Raw genomic sequence first — 13,816 nt, 5'->3', positions numbered from 1 at the left:
ATACAGCTGAGGAGTCTATTTCATAGCATAGCTATGTATCTTGTCTCCACAAATGGTTGGTGGATGAAGGATTTGAGCCCAGGCATGCATAATTCCAAAACCCCTAACCTTAAATACTGTGCTCTCCATATAATTTTGGGCAGCTATGGTCTATGTGCCCCATGTCATTATTTTCTTTTGGTGTGGTCCAACTATACTTTGTTTTCTCTCTCCTAGGAAAACCTGCTTCAGATGTTCATTCATGCTGGTGTAATGAACTGGCAACCCCCAAGAAAATCAGCACGTATGAGATTGAGCAGTGACACTGCCTCATGGGATCACTCACACCACCCTCCTCTGGTTCTCTTTTAAGCAACTTTGTACCAATTACTGGGTGACATTACCTCTCAGGGAGAGTTATCCACATTAATTAGAGTTCAAAACTCTAACCTGAAAGGAAAACAAAGATGGTGTGAGATTTTAGGCATGAGTTAATTTCTTATTATATTTTCCTAAAACCATAGAATTTATAGCAGGTTAGCATTTAGACAATTTATTATATATAAATCTGGCTCTGACTACAGAATTCCTTTTCACTGCTATCTTAAGACGATATTTGTTAAATCTCTCCACTCATTTTTCCTTTTCAGCAACCTTTAGCAATCTGTTTTTAATAGCCAATGGTTGGTCAAGTTAATTTAAAGGTCCACTATCCTGATGTTGCACTTCATGAAAAACAGTAAAAGAAAATAGAGTTCTCATTTCTTTCCTAGGGTAATTCCAGAGACCAAGGTACTGATGAGTCCTTACAGAGACTGGTGGCCAACACAACTATCACCCCTGTGTCAGCCATGCTAAGCACATTAATAAGAGCTGATAAGGCTTTCTGTTTTACCTTTTAATATTTTTGTCTTTTACCAAAAACTGATGTTGAGTAATAATCGGTTGTCGACAAAATCTTTCTTCCTGATTTTCTTTGCTACATTAACTCTTCAAGGTCATGACTAATGATTTCCTCATGACCCTGAATTTCCTGGACTTGTATTCAGAGCAATTAAACAGGTAGTTCTACACATATCTTAGAATCTCAATGAATAAAACTGTGTCAGTTGACAGTGCCAAAGATTATGAATGAAATTTATAAGGAATATAAAAAATGTGAATATATAAACATATTTCTGCCATCTGTGTTCCTAGATGAAGTAACACCACAGGCAATTGTATTCAAAGTGGAATACAAATGAAATCTGAATTATATGATGTTTTAACAACAGATTTTCCTTCCTTTAAAATGCCTTACTCCAGTATTAAAATTAATTTGCATTCTTTAAAAACAAACAGACTGGGCCTCCCTGGTGGCGCAAGTGGTTGAGAGTCCGCCTGCCGATGCAGGGGATACGGGTTCGTGCCCCGGTCTGGGAGGATCCCATATGCCGCGGAGCGGCTGGGCCCGTGGGCCATGGCCGCTGAGCCTGCGCGTCCGGAGCCTGCGCGTCCGGAGCCTGTGCTCCGCAACGGGGGAGGCCACAACAGTGAGAGGCCCGCATACCGCAAAAAAAAAAAAAAACAAAAAAAAACAAAAACAAAAAAACCAAAACAAACAGACTGGTGTAGGCAGCAGTTTATTATACTAGATGGGGATAAAAAATTGCCCCAGAATTTGTAATTTATCTTAAATAACACACACACACACCCTCTTGTGAAAATCAAGAGTTGCTGTATTTCTTTTTCTTAGTTTTTATATCATATGTCTTAATTTCTACATCATTACATAAGTCCAAACCAAATCAATTTTTTACATACATTAAAAACTCTACCTTTAGGCACCCCACGAAGAGAATACCTAACAGTGAATCATAGACATGGGGCTCAGATTCAAGACAGAAGAAGCTAAGTCACAATACTGAAGGAAAGCTGAGGGTCAGAGGAATCTAGGAAAGGTCAGAAACCAAAGGCAGGCACTTGACTATGAGTCAGGGAGCACTGTCACCTCTGTAAGTGCCCCAGCAATGAGAGAGCAGGAATAGGTCTGGGGCTTCCTATGCAGGGTCAGAAGGTATTTATTTCAAATTCTGACTCAGTCAGGTATACCTACATAGCTAGGGGCAAGTGATTAAGTCTTTCTCAGGCTCATATTCCTCAAATTAAATAGGGATAATAACACACCTTTGCAGGTCATTGTGAAAATTAAGTGAGTAAATGAGTTCTAAGTGCCAGACATCATGGAAACTCATAATGGTTGTTTTCTCTTACTAAGATCAAAACAGAAGAAGCAAACTGAGTCCAAAGTGGGATAGTAACTTACACTTTAGCAAATTAGTGTGGGGATTTTACAATCTAGGTTATTCACAACCACTTTTGAGGGACTCAAAAGACTGAGTTGCCCAAAGTAGCTTGTGATCCGCAGGAGAAGGATTCTGATAGTGAGGACAGGTGGAGGGTGACACCTATGAAGGGAATGGATATTACGGAGTATGGCTTATCTGTTCTGTATGTTGTTTTTACTAGCTGATGGACTGCTCACGATCCTACGAGGCAAGGTTGTTATGTCAAAAGTGAGGTTCTAAGAGTAATCGACACGTTCAAAGCCAAGATAAAGGCAGAGCTGGAATTGAAAGAGTTATTCTCAAGGCATGCTGTACCATCTCCAACATGGATAACTATAATCCATAATCCATAACCCATTTTTATAAAATCATAGATCCACAAAAGTTTAGAAATGAAAGTTACAGTAATACTTATAATAATAATTCCAAAACCAATATAAATAACAACCAAAGGTAACATGTTTGATTAAAATATAAATAATTACTTTAAAACATAAAATATGAATAAATGAAAATTGTTTAAGATTTAAAAGAGCTAAAAAACGTAAATGTCTTCTAACTGCAAACTAATTAAGACTCTGCCGTAACTAAAACTATATTTTCACTTTTGTTCTGCTCTTTTTTTTTTTTTTTTTTTTTTTGCTGTACGCGGGCTTCTCACTGCTGTGGCCTCTCCCGTTGCGGAGCACAGGCTCCGGACACACAGGCTCTGCGGCCATGGCTCGCGGGCCCAGCCGCTCCGCGGCATGTGGGATCTCCCGGGATCGGGGCACGAACCCGTGTCCCCTGCATCGGCAGGCGGACTCTCAACCACTGCGCCACCAGGGAAGCCCTTGTTCTGCTCTTGATGAACTCTTATTTGAAATCAGATACCAGGATTTCTGGGTTTAAAGGAAAATCTGAGTGAGAAAGGGGTTAATGGCTTTGCTGGTAGGAAATTCTTGGTCACTGACAGTTTAGTGACCTTATCAGAGCAAGTCTAGGTACAACTCCTGATATCTACTAACTTAATTAAGAGCAAAGCCTCTGCAGCTCTGCAGCAGCCCTGACTTCCTCTTATAGACAGAAACTTATCTTCAGCGCCAGCCCAGCCCAAGGCCCAGACCCATCTCCAACTTAAATCTATGCCCAGATCTAGTGCAGAACGAGGCACAATCCCAAACCCAGACCCAGGGTTAGGCCTTGTTCCAGCCCCATCACTGCTCCCAGTCCCAGTTCCAGCCTCTTTCAGCACCAAGTCCAGCCTAAGACCCAGTCCCAGACCCAGGCTTAGGGACCTAGACCCAGACCCAAACTCAGACCCAGACCCAGACCATGACTCAGGCCCAGACCTGGTAACAGACCCAGGCCCAGGCCCAGACCCAGACCCAGGCCCAGACCCTGACCCAGGCCCGGACCCGGACCCAGACCCAGACCCAGACCCAGACCTGGTCCCAGACCCAGGCCCAGACCCAGACCCAGGCCCAGACCCTGACCCAGGCCCAGACCCGGACCCAGACCCAGTCCCAGGCCCAGACCCAGTCCCAGGCCCAGACCCTGACCCAGGCCCTGACCCAGGCTTAGGCCCAGACCCTGACGCAGGCCCAGACCCTGACCCAGGCCCTGATCCAGGCTTAGGCCCAGACCCTGACGCAGGCCCAGACCCTGACCCAGGCCTGGGCCTGGACCCAGACCCAGTCCCAGACCCAGTCCCAGACCCAGACCCAGACCCAGGCCCAGACCCAGACCCGGCTCTGGACCCAGGCCCAGACCCAGGCCCAGACCCAGACCCAGACCCAGACCCAGACCCAGACCTCGACCCAGGCCCAGACGCAGGCCCAGACCCAGACCCTTCTACCCTTCTATTGCAAGACGATGATGACTTTGGTTGGGAACAGGTACACTAACAGGGCTTATCTTCGAGGCTTGCACTCCCTCAGGCTTCATGGCAAACTCTCCTCCTCTGATCCAAGATTCCTACCAAATCTCTCTGTGGTCTGCATTTACGCCATCCAGAGCTTGGTGAGGCCGAGAGTAGGGCACAACATGCTGTCTCAGTCACCCTCGGTTTCCAAACTCTAGCTCCTTCCCCTCAGATAACACTCTTCCCACTCACTTATTAAACTTCATCTCCTTTCCTCTGGGAAAATACTCTTAGCAAGCTCCCCTCCCTCACCCCCAACTTTATCCTCAAGACTCCATGTTTAATATTCTCCAGAGGCTTAGCCTTTTGTAGCTCAGAAATCCTTTGTGATCTCAAAAAGCTTGGCTCATAAAAGGCTTGGATTTCAAAATGCCTGGCTCAGAGGAGTTTTAACATATCTCTTTCCCCTTCTCAGCTACACATATCCTCCCCTAAGAGGGTGAAAGCTGCTCATTTGACAGGTAGAAATCAGAGCAGCAACCAGAATATGTAGGAGGAAAAAAACAATGATCATTTTCCCTAAATCATATCCCACAACAAGAGGAGTAAAGCAGAGTATCAGGCAATTGGTAGCTAAAAAGTGTTAGTTTTAATCTTTAGTTCTATCTACTCCCCACCTTTTCCTCAGATTACTAAATAAGACATTTGCATTATTCCTAAGATCCTAATGTTTACAATAAGAGTTAAATGTCCATCTCCTTCTTATAGAACATTGTTCCAGGAAACTGGGAAGTTTTTTCTACTAGATGGCTGTATATCCTAATAACACCTCTAAAGCTTATAAACAAAGAAATTAAAAGCAATATCAATGCAGGGGAGAAAAAAATCAATGCACGTTCTAAATCCTTCAACTTATAAATCACAGTAACCTCAACTCCTGCCACATTTCACAGTTTGTATGATCCATGAGTTAGCTGACTGCTACAAAGACCACTGCGTGCAAATAATATGGTCTCTTCTGAGATGTAGTCTATTTCCTTCTGTCTGCCAACATCATGTATTAATCAGTTTTAACCGGTCCTGTCTACAGTATTCTAAACCTGTGCGTGTGGCTGTCTGTCTCCTATAGTGCTACTCACTCCCAGCCATCATCCAGACACTAAAAACTGTATCTGGTTTGTATTAGGTAGGACAAAAACCAAGTTGCTATTACAAAGGGTTCAGACAACGCTGTTTGAAGCAAAAAGTAGTTTGCTTTCTTCTTATGTGACTGGCCAGCAGGAAACAGTCAGGACAAATTAGGTAGGTGACTTTGCTCCATGAGACCAGGTTTCTTTTATCCCATCACTCTGCATCACTCTGCATTCCATGTAAGGTTTTTTTTGTTTTGTTTTGCTTTTTGTTGTTTTTTGTTTGTTTGTTTGGCCACACCAGCAGGGCTTGTGGGATCTTAGTTCCCCGACCAGGGATTGAACCCGGGCCATGGGCTGTGTCAGTGATAGTGCCAAGTCCTAACCACTGGACCATCAAGGAATTCCTTTCCTGTAATTTTATCTGTATCCACATGGACAAATATCATTCATACCCTCCACATCCATGTTATAATTTACAGGAAGGAAAGAATGAAGAGTGCAAAAATTTTCCTTTTTAAGGACACAAAGCACACATCATTTCCACTCCTTTTCATTGGCAAGAATTTACTCCCATCCTCAAGCTTGCCTACAAGAGAGGATGAAAGCTGGAGTCTCTAGTTGGTAGTCAAGGATCCAGCTAAAACTCAAGATGTTCTATTATCAAAAGAAATAAGGGGAGAATTGCTATAGTGGGGCAAAAAGTACCTTTGGCACCAGATGTTGGTATTAGTAACTGAAGCCCAAAGGTGTTGTTTCTGCTCCAGTCATCAAGAAAAACTCTTTGATCAGAGGAAACTCTAGTATTTTTCAACCTTGGTACTATTAACATTTTGGAGCAGGTGGAGGGTGGAGAATAGAGCCGTTCTAGGCATTGTAGGATGTTTAACAGCATCCCAGGCCTCTGACCACTAGATATTAGTAGCATACCTTACTCCTAGTTGTAACAAACAAAAATGTCTCCAGGCATCACCAAACATCCCCTGGGGGACAAACTAGTCCTGCTTGAGAACCACTACTCTACCCATAATGTAACATCTCAGAGTGTCTCTTCTTTTTTTTTTTTTTGTGGTACGCGGGCCTCCCACTGTCGTGGCCTCTCCCGTTGCGGAGCACAGGCTCCGGACGCGCAGGCTCAGCGGCCACGGCTCACGGGCCCAGCCGCTCCGCAGCATGTGGGATCTTCCTGGACCAGGGCACGAACCCGTGTCCCCTGCATCAGCAGGCGGACTCTCAACCCCTGCGCCACCAGGGAAACACAGAGTGTCTCTTCTTTTAAGGTATATTCCCTTTGTTTTCATCAAATAAGCTATCCCTGAGATAGGGCTATCTATCCATTAGTTCCAATGAGACTAATCCTAGTTCCCCATCATTTTCACTCTTGACAAATACCTATTAAGCACACTATATACTAAATAACAGACTCCATGCTGGTTGATGGGAAAATATAAAGATGAATTAGGAACTTATGTCCTCAGAGCTTCATAGTCTCATAAGGAAGATAATACGTGTAAAATGGCATATGGGCTATAAGGTATATAATAGGAATAATACATGATAGCAATTGTTACCAACCCTTCCGAGTCGTCCCTAACAAGGGTCCTCCGTCAATAGAACGAGGGTAAATTTGGCTCAGAAGCAAAGGAAAGCTTTATTCTTTGATTAAAGAACGGAGAGGCGCGAGCCAGAGATACAGAGTCCACGCTCTCCCGGACCGGCTGTGCGCGGGGCTGCTTCGCGGGAATCTCGTCAGCAGGGGGAAGGGGTGGGGCTCGCGCCAGGCGAGTGCGCGCGCCTGCGCAGCTCACACTCCGGAGTGCCGTGTCGGGCGTAGGGTCTCTGCACACGGCGCGCTGCCACCTTCTTAAATTGAGTGTCCTGTGGAGCGCTTCTGCCTGCAGGTTGACGGCCTGATGAGCTGAAGTGTCAGGCGCAGCCCTTTCGCACTAGGGACTCTGGTATGAAGTCCCGGGGGGTGAGGCCTCTGCGCAGCACCCTATGAGCAAGTGAAACCAAAGGAGGCACAAAGGAAAAGAAAAAAAAAGGTTAGACTTTATTTTATTACCCAGATTCTGTTATTATCTCCTGGGAATTGTTAATGGGCTTTGCCAGGGACAAATGTGAGACATGCCCCTCATATTACCCACGTCTTTCAAGTGTGCCTGCTCCCCTATGTAGCTGAGTTGACAGTTTTAATTTTATTTGCCGTCAGGATGACTGAGTTATCACCTGAACCTTCGGTTTTCCCCACATTTTAAAAATTATTATTATTATTATTATTTTTTTTTTTTGCGGTACGCGGGCCTCCCACCACCGCGGCCCCTCCTGTTGCGGAGCACAGGCTCCTGACACGCAGGCTCAGCGGCCACGGCTCACAGGCCCAGCCGCTTCGCGGCACGTGGGGTCCTCCCGGACCGGGGCACAAACCCGCGCCCCCTGCACCGGCAGGCGGACCCCCAACCACTGCGCCCCCAGGGAAGCCCCCCCCCCACATTTTGACCTTAAGTCCTTCCATAACTTTCAGAGGTTGGTCTCGTTACCCGAGGTGTTCCCTAGTTACTTCCATTAGGTATTGACTAGAAAAGGAAAACGGTGTGGTTGTCTGACGAGCTACTTAAGACCACAGTACTTCATATTTTAGTCTGGGGTCATTTGGTTGCAAGTAACAGAGATTCACATAAAATACCTTAGGCAAAATTGAGAAACTTATTGAAAGGGTGTAGAGTTATTTCATGAACCCCAGAGGAAGAGCGTTCAGACTCGATGAGAAACCAGTCTAGTGCTTTATCTATAAAGACTGGGAGAAGACTCGTTTTGCCAGCTTTCGCTGAGTTAGGCAGGAGTAAATCTAGTGTTGATCTTTAAATTGTGGAGATGATATGTATCTATTTACTTTAGCTTTGAGACTCGAGTTGTAATTATAAGACAACATGAAAATTGCCACAGAATATCATGGTTTACTTGTCTGTCTCATACTTATCTTTAAACTCTGAAATAAAATCTTTCACTTAGTAGCAGGCTAAGTTTTGTAACTGGCTATGCAAATGTTAACTACTGTAAGAAACGTCCATTTTTCCATTTTCTTTCCTGTCTCTTTAAAAACTCTAATCAGGGTGCTTCCACTGATTTTACTTATCTTGTCAGATGAGTGAGTGAGGCCAGTAAAGAATTTACAAAAACCAAAGTATAATTATTAAAGATCTACTCTCTTCTAGGTATCCCGATTTCTGAGTTCTTCTCTCCTATCCTTGATATTTATACCTTAGAGAATTATACTTTGGAGAAATAGTGGACATGAAATTATTTCTTTCCTCGGTACCCCACTCACCCTTAATAAATCTGCTCTAGCCCTGTGATTAGAGAGTCTGCTCCCAGAGAAACTTCTAAACGGGCAAGGCCCCCATAACCCCATATCCTTGGCCACAGCAGATAGAACTGGGGTTTAATATCTGACCCAAATCAATTGCTGTCTCAAAGGAAGTTCTTGGAGTAAAGACCAAATAAGGACAATAATCGCATGACAAAATTTTTTATTATGTGATCAGCAAAAGAAGAGAATATCAGTCTACAGGACAGAGTGCAGTAAGAGAGTTCTTAGGAGACCAGACATGTGTCCCTGGAAGTTCAAATGCATATGTGAGTGTAATGACCTAAGCTGTTTCTTACCCAAAAGATGAAAAACTTGCTAAATTAGTCCATGTTGACAAAGATATTGAAAGAAGCAACAGCAGTGTAGCCTTTATTAGCCTGGCAAGGACATGCAAGTTTGCCATCAGTCAAGGGACATTAGGTTTGAGCCATTTACCAGTCCCCAATCCAGAGGCTATCATCTAGGTAAGAAGAAGGTAAGAAGGGGCAAGTTGGATCTGTGAAGTCATTGGAAAAAGTCATCTAGAAAGCACATGACCCACACCAGACAACTCTACAGCGAGGACACTCCCTATAGGTCCTCTAAAGAATTTGTACTTGTGGCCATGCAGGATATCAAAGACAAGGGACTGAAGCAGAATGAGTTACGTGAAAGATTGCTTCTTTCTTTTAATCCCATATCTCCACAATCTGATTTTAGAGGAATATGAAGCAGAAGAGGGAAGAGAGTACAATCATAAGGCAGGAAAGGCTTTGAATTAGAATTTTCAGTGGAATTTTAACTTAGATTGGTCTAAACTTTTTAATGTTAAAAAGTGATTATTATTGTGATAATATGTTCTAATAACAGAATATGGCTATAGCTACCCACATGATTTTTGAGACTGACAGATGTCAGAAGACCCAAAGAAGTAATTTCCGACATGTCCCAGCTAGTGTTTCTAAATGAGAGGAGCCTGAAACCTGAGTTCAGACAATTTTGACTTCAGTGACTCCTTAGAATGCATGCAATAGAAGGAGAGAATAGGAAAGCTACCTGATAGGAATGCGATATTCTCTAAGAGTGAGATTGGGTTGTTGCAAAGGGGTACAAAATAGAACATAATTATTATAAGACACATTACCATTTAAGGAAAATGGTTAAAAAGCCATCAGACCCTGTTAAAGACCTTGTAACCATTACAGAACTGAGTTTTGGAATCCAGATGTCTTCAGAAATCTAGAAAGGTTAAAAATAGATATTGATGGTCATATACTAAACCAATGGACAAAATCTGACCAATATACCTTGATGTTAATACACCCTAGGATTACTGGTGGAGACAGTGGTTCTCACTGTTAGATTTAAAGAATGGCTATTGTTTATGACGGTGAAGGAGATGAGAAAAATTTAGGATTCATTTGTCCAGAGGAAATTTTTTACAGTCTGAAACAGTGCATCAAGATTTCTCCAGATATCATTTACCTACCAGTGACTGGTGTGGGATGGTATTTGAAGGTGTTGGAATATTTAGGTAGTATAATTGTATTTGGAAAGACTTCAGGAGGGAAAATCTGAATCCTTAGAGTGTTATACTATCTCAAGGAAGCTGAATAGAAAATATTTCCTAAGAAGTATTAGTTCTGATGTGACCATGACTCTGTTAATTATATAGCAGACATAGTTTCTCATCAGGGGAAATCTTGTCCTTATCTACTACCCTCCTCCCAGTTGATGTAGAGAAGTGACAATGCTTTGGAAGTTCAGCTGGTGTTTAGGAATGTCAGTCAAAGATTCCACCTGGGGGCTTCCCTGGTGGCGCAGTGGTTGAGAGTCCGCCTGCCGATTCAGGGGACACAGGTTCGTGCCCCGGTCTGGGAAGATCCCACATGCCGCGGAGCGGCTGGGCCCACTGAGCCTGCGCGTCCGGAGCCTGTGCTCCGCAAAAAAAAAAGATTCCACCTGGATCCTGCGTCTCTCACTGATTTGATTTGTGAGCATTTGGTTAGCACCAAGCTCCTTCCCATCTGTAAGCTAATGCCCATGGCAGCTGTGGGAGAGAAAGGGCTGACACTACCACCACCTGGAGCAGGTATTCTAAACTCTAGACCAGTGTTTCTGAACCATGTCTGATTATGAGAACCACCTGGGGAGATTTTTTAAAATTCAGAAATTCTGATTCAGGTAATCTGTTTTTCCTTTTAAAATCTCTCCTTGTGAATTTAATATTTTGCAAGGGTTGAGAACCACTGTTTGGTTTTGTTAAGGTAACATTGGTTTATAGCATTATATGTTTCTTGTATACAACATTATATTTTGACTTCTATATACACTGCAGCATGTCCATCACTATAAGTCTGGTTTCCACTCATTACCATATGGTTGACTCCCTTTACCCATTTTACCCTTCCCCCACCCCCTTCCCCTCTGGTAACCACTAATCTGTTCTCTGTATCTATGTATTTTCTGTTTGGTTTGTTCATTTATTTTGTTTTCTTTTTTTTTACATTCCATGTATGAGTGAAATCATACGGTACTTGACTTATTTTACTTAGCATATTAATGCCCTCAGGGTCCATCCATGTTGTTGCAGATAGCAAGATTTCATCTTTTTATGGCTGAGTAGTAGTATTCCATTGTATGTATATATGCCACATCTTTATCCATTCATCCATTTATGGGCACTTAGATTGTTTCCATATCTTGAGTATTGTAAATAATGTTGCAATGAACATAGGGGTGCATATATCTTTCCAATTAGTGTTTTTGTATTGTTTGGATAAATACCCAGAAATGAAATAGCTGGATCATTTAGTACTTCTAGTCTTAATTTTTTGAGGAATCTCCATTGATATAAGTGGGGTGTTAAAAGTTCTAACTGTAGTTGTGTTCCTGTCAGTTTCTCCCTTTGGGTCTGTTAATAATTGCTTTAAATATTTTGTTGCTGTTATATTAGCTGCATATATATTAATAACTGTTATGTCTTGATGAATTGTCCTGTTTATCACTCTATAATGTCCATCTTTGTCTCTTGTTACCTTTTTTGATTGAAGTTTATTTTGTTGGATGGGTGTGGCTATACCCACTTTCTTTTGGCTGTCATTTGTTTGGAGTATCATCTTCCCTCCCTTCACTTGGAGCTTCAGTTTGTCTTTAGAGCTGGATGAGTCGCCTAGATATAGCATATAGTTGGGTCTTGTTTTTAATCCATCCATCCACTCTATTTCTTTTGACTGGTGAATTCAACCCATTTACATTTAGGGGGATTACTGATAAATGAGGACTTAGTACTGCTATTTTGTCTTTTGTTTTCTGGTTCTTTTATATCTCCATTGTTTCTTTTTCCTTGTGTTTATGTCTGCCATTTTAGTCTGGCAGTTTCTATGATGTTTTTCTCAGTGTTCTCTTTTTTTATATTTCATGTCTCTGCTCTAGATTTTTATGTTTCGTGGTTACCGTGAGGTTTGTATAAAATGTGTCATAGGTAGAGAAACAACAGTGTGGCGTGAACATGGGGAAGCAAAAGAAAACACGGAAGTATGCAACCCTGAAGCGAATGCTTAGTCTCAGAGATCAGAGGCTTAAAGAAAGGGATAGATTGAAACTGAAAAAGAAAGAAACGAAAGATCCCAGTGCACTCAAGGAAAGAGAAGTCCCCCAACACCCCTCCTGCTTATTCTTCCAATATAGCACACAGCTGGGCCCACCTTACCACATCCTGGTTGATACCAACTTTATCAACTTTTCCATTAAAGCCAAACTGGACTTAGTGCAGTCAATGATGGACTGGCTGTATGCCAAGTATCCCTTGTATAACTGACTGTGTAATGGCTGAAATTGAGAAATTGGGGCAGAAGTATTGAGTGGCTCTAAGAATTGCCAAGGATCCAAGATTTGAACGATTACCATGCACACACAAAGGAACCTATGCAGTTGACTGCTTAGTACAAAGAGTAACTCAGCACAAGTGTTACATTGTGGCCACAGTTGACCAGGACCTTAAACAAAGAATCCGGAAGATCCCTGGAGTTCCCATCATGTACATTTCTAACCATAGGTACAACACTGAGCAGTTGCCAGATGATTATGGGGCCCCTCGGTTCTAATTCTTAAAAGACAAATTTCCGGGCTTCCCTGGTGGCGCAGTGGTTGAGAGTCCGCCTGCCGATGCAGGGGACATGGGTTCGTGCCCCGATCCCGGAAGATCCCACATGCCGTGGAGCGGCTGGGCCCGCGAGCCATGGCCGCGGAGCCTGTGTGTCCGGAGCCTGTGCTCCGCAACGGGAGAGGCCACAGCAGTGAGAGGCCCGCGTACAGCAAAAAAAAAAAAAAAAAAAAAAAAAAAAGACAAATTTCCTCTGCCTTCCTTTGACCAACTTTATCTTTTGCCAGTTCATTAAACATGCTATAGCATGAATTATTATTCCACTCACCCATATGCTCTGTAATGAGCTGAGTATGGTTAAACTTTTTAATGTTGTTTTGAAAATTATATTTCGCGTCATTTTAAAATCTGTTGCATCTTTTTATAAATCAAATACTTGCTCACATAAAAAAAAATGTCTCATAGGTAAAATAGTCCTTTTTCTCCTGATAGTGTCTTATCTTCATTTGCCTACATGGCCTCCATCCTTTTCCTATTCCCCTTTTATGTTTTATTGTCTCAAATAACCTCTTTTTATGTTGTGAGTTTGCTACCAAATAGAAGTAGCTAATGTTAATTTATACTGCTTTTTTCTCTTTAACCTTTATGCTATAATTAAATGTTTAACAATCTATTCTGATACAGAGTAGCAATTTTTTGATTCTGTCTATTTATCACCTTACTCAGAGTTTTCTGTACTTTGCCCTTTTTTTTCTGGAAGAAGAGTTCCTTTCTACATTTCTTGTTAGACAGGTCTAGTGGTGATGAACTCCCTCAGCTATTGTTTGTCTGGGAAAGCCTTTATTTCTCCTTCATATCTGAAGCATAACTTTGCTGGATAGAGTACTCTTGGCTGATATTTTTTACCTTTTGATATTTTGAATATGTCATTCCACTCTCTCCTGGCCTATAGAGTTTCTGCTAAAAATTTTGTTGATAGACTAATGGGGGTTCCTTTGGGGGTTACTGTCTTTTTTCCCCTGGTTGCCTTAAAAATATTTTGTCATTGAATTTTGATAGTTTACTATAATGTATCTTGGAGAA

At 42.4% G+C, this 13,816-nt stretch overlaps 1 non-coding gene and 1 pseudogene across 1 annotated transcript; one reads left to right on the top strand and one right to left on the bottom strand.

Moving 5' to 3' along the window:
* Positions 1–5,603: 5,603 nt before the first annotated feature.
* On the bottom strand, positions 5,604–5,682 carry TRNAD-AUC (transfer RNA aspartic acid (anticodon AUC)). Its single transcript has one exon. It is a non-coding gene; the product is annotated as a tRNA-Asp (tRNA).
* Positions 5,683–12,122: 6,440 nt separating this feature from the next.
* Positions 12,123–12,740, top strand: LOC132491316 (rRNA-processing protein FCF1 homolog; annotated as a pseudogene).
* The last annotated feature ends 1,076 nt before the right edge of the window (positions 12,741–13,816 follow it).

The sequence above is a fragment of the Mesoplodon densirostris genome, chromosome 5 (genome assembly GCF_025265405.1).
Source record: "Mesoplodon densirostris isolate mMesDen1 chromosome 5, mMesDen1 primary haplotype, whole genome shotgun sequence".
NCBI lineage: Eukaryota > Metazoa > Chordata > Mammalia > Artiodactyla > Ziphiidae > Mesoplodon > Mesoplodon densirostris.
Note: the sequence above shows the minus strand (reverse complement) of the source record. Positions and strands in the feature narration are given on the sequence as shown.